At 42.5% G+C, this 8,197-nt stretch overlaps 2 pseudogenes; both read right to left on the bottom strand.

Moving 5' to 3' along the window:
* Nucleotides 1-2,784: 2,784 nt before the first annotated feature.
* LOC144047397 (5S ribosomal RNA) lies at nt 2,785-2,903 on the bottom strand (annotated as a pseudogene).
* Nucleotides 2,904-6,806: 3,903 nt separating this feature from the next.
* On the bottom strand, nt 6,807-6,915 carry LOC144047441 (5S ribosomal RNA; annotated as a pseudogene).
* Between the last annotated feature and the right edge of the window lie 1,282 nt (nt 6,916-8,197).

Here is an 8,197-nt window from a genome sequence, read left to right as displayed (position 1 = left end):
TGCACTTACACTGGACTTGCATTATAAATCATTTTCAGCAATGTACACAAGCGACCAACATTAAAATAAACAAGTTTCTGGAGGAAAAATTCGAGCTTCAAACCTACCTCATTAGCACAGCTACACTGCCATCACGTCTCGTGAAGTAATTAGAGCCGGGGGCGGTTCTCTATCGGGGCTGCTAGATGACGTCACTTCCGTACTCCGGGCAATATAATAAATCACATTTAAATCAACAAATTGGTTCAGTGTTGGATTATGAACTTTGTTGATAAGAGTGGCTATTGTTCTATGATTTACAGTGTCAATTAAAAAAAAAATAGATCACATTTAAAATTAACCCGAAAGGCTCATATACTAAATTAATTACCACAGACGAAAACAAAGGATATTATTGCTAGAATTATAGATAATTTTGTAATCGTTTAATGTGATTTCAGTTTGCTTTTTTTAAAAGTTATTATTATTTTTTTCATTAACGAAAATGTTTTTTTGCTTTAGTAAATAAAATAACCTTGCTGCTGTCACACAGTTGCTGTCCGAGGATGTTTTGGTACTATACTTTAGTAATGGACGCATGTGTTTTTTGGCAAAATTGTGAGCGAGCCCAGTAACTTGGCTTAGAAGCAACCCTGCAAATGAATGGTCACATGATGCTTTACTGTTGGCATGAAGCAGGACTGATGGTAGCGCTCATCTTTTCTTCTCCAGACAAGCATTTTTCCGGATGCCCCAAACAGTTGGAAAGGGGGTTAATCAGAGAAAATAACTGTAACTCTTTTTTCCTTATTTTGGTCTATGTTTATGGAATCCCTTTTTCACTGGTCACACCAGGCCATCCTCCAAAAGTCTTACTCCCTCACCATGAGTGTAGATGGACTTATACCTGCTTACTGCCATTGCTGAGCAAGCTCTACACTGGTGGTGATGTCCTTATCCCTGCAGCTGAATCAACTTTGGGAGATAGTCCTGGCTTTTGCTGGATTGTCTTGGGTGCCCTGAAGCCTTCTTCACTTAAAGTTTGTAAGGTCACTAAAGGAAATTACTTTAATTTTCATGGCAAATAGGGACTTTGCAATTCATCTAATCACTATAATATTCTGGAGTACATGTACATGCAAATTGCCATCATAAAAAAACAATAATAAGTCAGCACTGCAGATTCTTAGAAAATCAATGTCATTCTCAAAACATTTGGCCACTGGTGTACAGAAAGATGTTATACTGTAAAGGCAGGGTGGGATGTTAAATGATGAATTAATGTACGGCACTGACAGTTTCTCTGTCTCTGCTGTTAACCATTGTACATTTTTAAATAAACAACCACTGAAAGAATTAAATACTGAAATATATAATTAAATATCATAGGGTATTTCATTATTTAATTATTTACTTAGGAAATGATGGCTGCAAAAAAAAAAAAAAAGGCTCTGCGTCTACAGACAAACATTCACAATACACAGCATTTTGAGAAAAAACTGAATTATGGAGACGTGCGTAATTGTGAGGACAGGTGATGGTCAGCCAATCAAATGCTGTGAAATATACATTGGTGTGAATTATTCATGAAGTGGTGCATTACAAGGACCTTCCTACAGGGGGCGCCATCAAATACACAAAAATACACAAATTCACGTAATTATGCTTTACAAGGACATTGGCTAAAACTTTGGATTTAAGCCTTCTACAGCCCTAGAAGCACTTCTGCATTGAAATAATTATGAGGACATGGGCTGTGTCCTCATAATTCAAAATGTCCTCGCAGCACGGCATGTATTCAGGTGAAATGTCCTCATAATACACAAAGGCAAACACAAACGCACACACACACACACACACACACACACACACACACACACACACATTCTCTGTTCGCACCATCACTCACAGCCACTCTAAATCCAGTTCAATTTGTTTGTGAGATATTGTTTTGGGAAAAAAGTACGAAAAGTACCCTGAGAGTAAATTTTGTCTAAAAGACAACACAGCTGCGAACTGTGTACAAAAATTCCATTATGTAACATATTGTGTGAGAACCAATCTGTTTTACTTATTCATGATGGGAGGAGAAATAGGTGTTCTCCTACTGATTTGGATTCTATAAAAGCTGTATTCCGCAAAAGAGGGGGGCACGCGCACCCTGGAATTCCACCTTTTACGTGATGTTCAGTGTTGTGTGACCGGAGATTCTCTGTAATAAATCATCCTTGCAAGGAGTTTTTCTCACAAGAAGTCTATCTTCAATTTTTTGGAACACGCAAAAGAGGACAAATAATTAGCCTCTATCACGCCCCAAGGGGCCGTAAGCCGAGAGGAGGCCCACAGTTGACTCTTTTTTTAAAGGTTACACTTGGCCAAAATAAGGGAGAAAAAAAACATTTTGACTGCATGTTCAGCGCTCATCCTGACAGTTTACAGTGTGGCTGTCTGCTGGCAAGCAGTTTATGTACTTGGCGTCTTTTGTGAAAGTTTACTTTTGAGATGGAGGTGCAAAAGTTTACAGCACTTGGTATTCCCAGGCGGTCTCCCATCCAACTACTAACCAGGAATGACCCTGGTTAGCTTCCGAGGTCGGGCTTCTCAGGTTAGTATGGCCATAACCTGAGAGGAGGCCCACAGTTGACTCTTTTAAAGGTTACACTCGACCAAAATGGGGGAGAAAAAAACATTTTGACTGCATGTTTAGCTCTCATCCTGACAGTTTAGCGTGCGGTTGTCTGCTGGCAAGCAGCTTATGTACTTGACGTCTTTTGTGAAAGTTTACTTTTGCGATGGAGGTGCAAAAGCTTACAGCACCTCGTATTCCCAGGCAGTCTCCAATCCAAGTAGTAACCAAGTCCGACCCTGGTTAGCTTCAGAGATCGGATGAGTTCGGGCGTTCTCAGCGTAGTATGGCCATAAGCCGAAAGGAGGCCCACAGTTGACTCTTTTAAAGGTTACACTCGTCCAAAATTAGGACGGAAAAAACATTTTGACTGCATTTTCAGCTCTCAACCTGTCAGTTTAGCGTGCGGCTGTCTGCTGGCGAGTAGCTAGTGTACATGACGTCTTTTGTAAAAGTTTACTTTTGCGATGAAGGTGCGAAAGCTTATAGCACCAGGTATTACCAGGCAGTCTTCCATGCAAGTACTAACCAGGCCCAACCCTGCTTAGCTTCCGAGATTGGGCGTTCTTAGGGTAGTATGGCTGTAAGCCGAGAAAAAGCACACAATTGACTCTTTTAAAGGTTATACTCGGCCAAAATGGGGGAGAAAAAAACATTTTGACTCCATGTTCAGCTCTCATCCTGACAGTTTACCGTGCGGGTGTCTGCTGGCAAGCAGTTTATGTACTTGATGTCTTTTGTGAAAGTTTACTTTTGCGATTGAGGTGCAAAAGCTTACAGCACCTTGTATTCCCAGGCGGTCTCCCATCCGAGTACTAACCAAGCCCAACCCTGGTTAGCTTCTGTTGTGGAGTAGATCTTTTCCTCCGCGTGCTCGTTTTCTTTTGGGTAGTGAGAATTATTATTTTTTTAATACAGGTTGGAGATCGATGAACAGTTCCTTCAAAGCCTTTATTTCTACAGAATATTCCGGGCACAAGTGAGTTACAGACAATGGCTGTAGCCTCTCACAAGTGCGAAGATTACAGAGGACTTAAAATATTCTTATACTACTATCTTGAAGGGCGGTACCACACAGTTTCCAGTAAACAGCTCACAAAGTTAACCGGACCTACACGATAACATTCAAGGACACTATTCAGACACCGAACAAAGCCCATTTGAGGAATAGAGGAGGTTATTCAGTCATTACTGCACCTGGCAGAAATTGCGATAACACTCGCAAGGATACAGCCGCAGAACAAAGCTCTACTGAGGAAATGAGGAGATTAAAACAGTTATGACTAAATCTGGATAGATGATACATTTCAATCCCCCTTTCGGACTGGAAAGAGTTCGAGACATGAAATGAACAAAATCTAAAAAAAGATGGCGCAACATTGAGCAAGAGTTGTGTGGAAAAATTGGACATTATCATTTTATCAGTAGAATAAGAAGCAAAAGCACGCAACAATGAAACATCCCTTTAGCAGTGAGAGATGGTTGTTTAGCAGTATGTGGTATTAAAGAACAATTTGATTCATTGAAAGATTTTGCAGTGGAGTAAGCATATGTGTACCACATGTTGATAGTGAAGGAATGTCCCCTGTCCATGGGGTGCCAGGGAGTTTGTGGAGAATCAATACTTCGCTTAGTACGATGTGTTGTGGTTACGTTCAAGGTTGAACTGAGGGGCTTCCAGACATACCAGATTCGCATAAAAGTCAATATGAGAAAGAGTGTCGTGATGTAGCAGGTATATGGAGATGCGTTCCCACTTCAAAGCCATTTCGAGATGATGTTCTTGGGTTGCTGCTGGAGGGCGCTGTCAGCTTCTTCAGGACCTTAGCGTAGATTGCCTGGTCCCAGGATGAGTGACCGGGATTATTCTGCCCGTATACCGTGAACTCATCCTATAATAGAACGATGTCAGTGGGAGCCAGTTTGCTTCTTGGTTGTTGTTGGGTGATTCCCTGATGCAGAGACAATGGCGGTCGGGTAGAGGAGATGTGATACCACGTATCAACTTTTCCATGCAGGCGAACTGCAGAAGATGTCCTCCCCGTCACCTTGTGGCGTCCTGTCCACCTGGGCTCAGACCATTCTCGTCCTGCAGTTCCCTTTTAACAATTTGACTCATGAAAGGATGCCACCAGGAGTGGAGTCGTCTCAGTGTTTCTTCCACACCTACATGGCATGTTCCATGGGCTTCAGAAATTAGATTTTTCAATTGTTTCTGAGATGGAATACATTTACCTTTTTTCGCCATATGCCATCCTCATCTTTTTGTCCCCCTTTGGACATCCACACACTTTTTTCCTCTGGACTGGCTAACTCCTGCCACAACTTAGCTGTTTCTACTATCACCTCCTGTGGATTGTCACATTCAGACTCACTTACAGTTATTTGGAGTGTAGGTTTTTTGCTGCTCGATCTGCTGATTCGTTTCCTGCTGATACAAAATCATTAGTTCGAGAGTGACCTTTACATTTTATTACTGCCACCGCTGTTGTGAGCATTAAAGCATCTCGCAATTTAAGAATTTCATCCTGATGTTTAATGGGTGTACCGGTTGCAGTTTAAAAATAGTTTTGCTACCATTTTTTTAATGCAACATGAACTGTCATGTGTGCATACGCCGAATCTGTGTAAATATTTCCTGACTAGTTTTCTGCCAATCTGAGAGCTGCTGTGAATGCCAAAATTTCAGCTCTTTGTGCTGACTGAGAGCCTAAAATTCTTTCTGCTTGGACTTCTTCGAAACCTGTTTCTGTGGGTTGGGTTACTGTTACTGATTGTAGGCCATCATTGCCTCTGAAGCAACATCCATCTGTGAAAAGGATCAAGTCTGTGTTGTCAATAGGTGTTGCAAATTGGGTGTCTTTGCTCGTATTTTTCCAATTGAGTTGATGCATACAGACAAACTTGTCGACTTCCCTTCCTTCTGATAAAGGGCAGCAGAAACATTGCTGACCTTTTCAGACACGTCAAGATAGAACATGCAACTGTAATCAGGAATCGCAAGAGCTGCAGCAGTGGAAAGATGCTGTTTCAAGGAGATGAAGAGCAAAGACCTGGTGGCTTCAAGACAAGAAGTTTCAGATGGAGCTGCCAACAAGAGGTCATCCACATACTGCACCAGGAGAACACCAGGGGGCAGTTCAAATGGAGACAGCAACTGGCTAAGACAGTCGTTGAAGAGTCCAGGAGAAAGGACAAAGCCTTGAGGCAGGCGATTGTAGGAGTAGCAAACACCATTCCAAATGAAAGCAAAAAATTGCTTCATTGAAGGATGGAGTGGAATGCAAAAGAAAGCATTAGCCAGGTCAATGTAAGTGAAATGAGTGTGGGTTGATGTAATTTAGGACAATGCCGCGTGAGGGTTCGGGACAGACAAAGTAGGAGTTAAGACGGCCGCATTAATCGCTCGCAGGTCATGGACCATGCGAAACTTTCCAGTATCTTTCTTCTCAACGGGCAAAATAGGCGTGTTATGATCAGAGCCGGGAATTTCACACAATACTCCTGCTTTGAGCAAACCGTCAATTGTTTCCAAAATGCCAATGATCCCAGCCTCTTTTACAGAGTATTGGGGAACATATATTTGTCCTGGTTTCATCTGAAACACAACAGGTGAGACGTTACAGAGACCAACATCAGTGGGATCCATGGACCACAGTGATGTGGAAAAGAAATCAAGAAGGTAACCAGCAAAATCGCTGTCGGTTGTTTCACGTCCATGGTGCCTATCCAGAAGCTGGTGCTCCAAAACAGAAGTGGGTAAAAATGTATTTGATTAAATCCAATAAGCATCAAGTAACGGGAAATAGAGCAATTAAGAGTGAAATAAATGTTTCCAACCAGTGGCCTGTGTGCATGCCAGGACAAACGGACCGAGATCCTCACTCACAAGGATACATCCGCAGAACAAAGCTCTACTGAGGATATGAGGAAATTAAAACAGTTATGACTAAATCTGGGCAGAAGATACATTTCACTTCCGAGGTCGGGCATTATCAGGATAGTATGGCCGTAAGCCGAGAGGAGGCCCACAGTTGACTCTTTTTAAAGGTTACACTTGGCCAAAATAAGGGAGAAAAAAAACATTTTGACTGCATGTTCAGCGCTCATCCTGACAGTTTACAGTGTGGTTGTCTGCTGGCAAGCAGCTTATGTACTTGACGTCTTTAGTGAAAGTTTACTTTTGTGATGGAGGTGCAAAAGCTTACAGCACCTGGTATTCCCAGGCGGTCTCTCATCCAAGTATTAACCAGGTTAAACCCTGCTTAGCTTCAGAGATCTGGCATTCTCAGGGTAGTATGGCCATAAGCTGAGAGGAGGACCTCAGTTGACTTTTTTAATGGTTACACTCGGCCAAAATGGGGGAGAAAAAACATTTTTGACTGCCGTAGGAGCCCCTTGTTTGATTTGTATTCGCCTCTAACCACTGAAGGGCAGTGTGTTTTTGTTTGTTTGCCTGAGCAATGAGCAGGTGGCCAGAGACTACTTAATTAGGGTTCCACTGGGAGACAGGTGTCACTGATTGGGGAAAGAAACAATTTCCGACGGGTGTTTGTTGTATTTTGGGTGTTTTATGTTGTTACTATGAGAGTTATGTTGTTGTAAATTAAGATTTATATGTCAGGCATCTTTCCAATTAATTACCCTTTCCTGGGTTTTAATTTATTTTCTTTCTTTCGCCTTATTATACAAGAATGTCAAAATTAACAATCAGTAACCACAAGTGTAGCAGACAAGTGGTGGTGGACAATCCCCTACATTTAGTTCGAAAATGATTTCGTTCTTTTTCTTTTGGAGCAAACTCTGACTTGTTGCACAGAAAGTATGCTGTTCACACCGGCTATTGGAGCCTTTGGAACGCCGTGCAGCTTGACGCTGCTTCCCAGCCAGCTACTGTAGCCATCCGGACACCGCGGCGTGCTTTGAGTGAATCACTGGGGGCTATTGGAGCCTTTTGGGAGGCCGTGCGCACAGCTTGAAGTTTCATCCCAGCTGGCTACTTGAGCCAACGGGACGCCGAGGCGTGCTTGGTGCTACATGTAGCGGGCTATTGGAGCCCCCAGCCTCCCGCACATCGCACGGCGTGGAAGGAGCTGCACAGCAGCGGGCTATTGTAGCCCTGTGAACACCATGCATCCCGCTGGAAGTTGCATCCCAGCCGTTTATTGAAGCCGCTTGGAGACCGCACAACGTGGCAGGTGAAAGAGGATTACAAGTATTTGTCCTCTTTGCGTGTTCTGAAGACATTTAACATTTTCAATTTGATGTTTTACTGTTTTTGAATTTACTTATAGGCATATCAATGTGATATAATCATGAGTGTTTAAAAGAATACAGTGGGATGGTGATTTTGTGAACTTTATTTGATCTTCGTACCCTCAATGCTGTTGGAGGGGGAATGTGCATGATGTTGTCAGAGTCTCTTGTCATTAGGGACTGAAGGTCTGGGGTCAGATCTTGATTACATCTGTTTCCCCAATCAAGAAGGGGAACTGTATAAAGATGTCTGTTTACCATCAACATTACACCTTTGTTCAATCTAGGAGATGACATGTCTGTCCTTTGTTCAATCAAGAGCCGGGAGGAGGATCC

Source organism: Vanacampus margaritifer, chromosome 2 (genome assembly GCF_051991255.1).
Source record: "Vanacampus margaritifer isolate UIUO_Vmar chromosome 2, RoL_Vmar_1.0, whole genome shotgun sequence".
NCBI classification, from domain to species: Eukaryota; Metazoa; Chordata; class Actinopteri; order Syngnathiformes; family Syngnathidae; genus Vanacampus; species Vanacampus margaritifer.
This window is presented reverse-complemented; position numbering and strand designations above follow the sequence as displayed.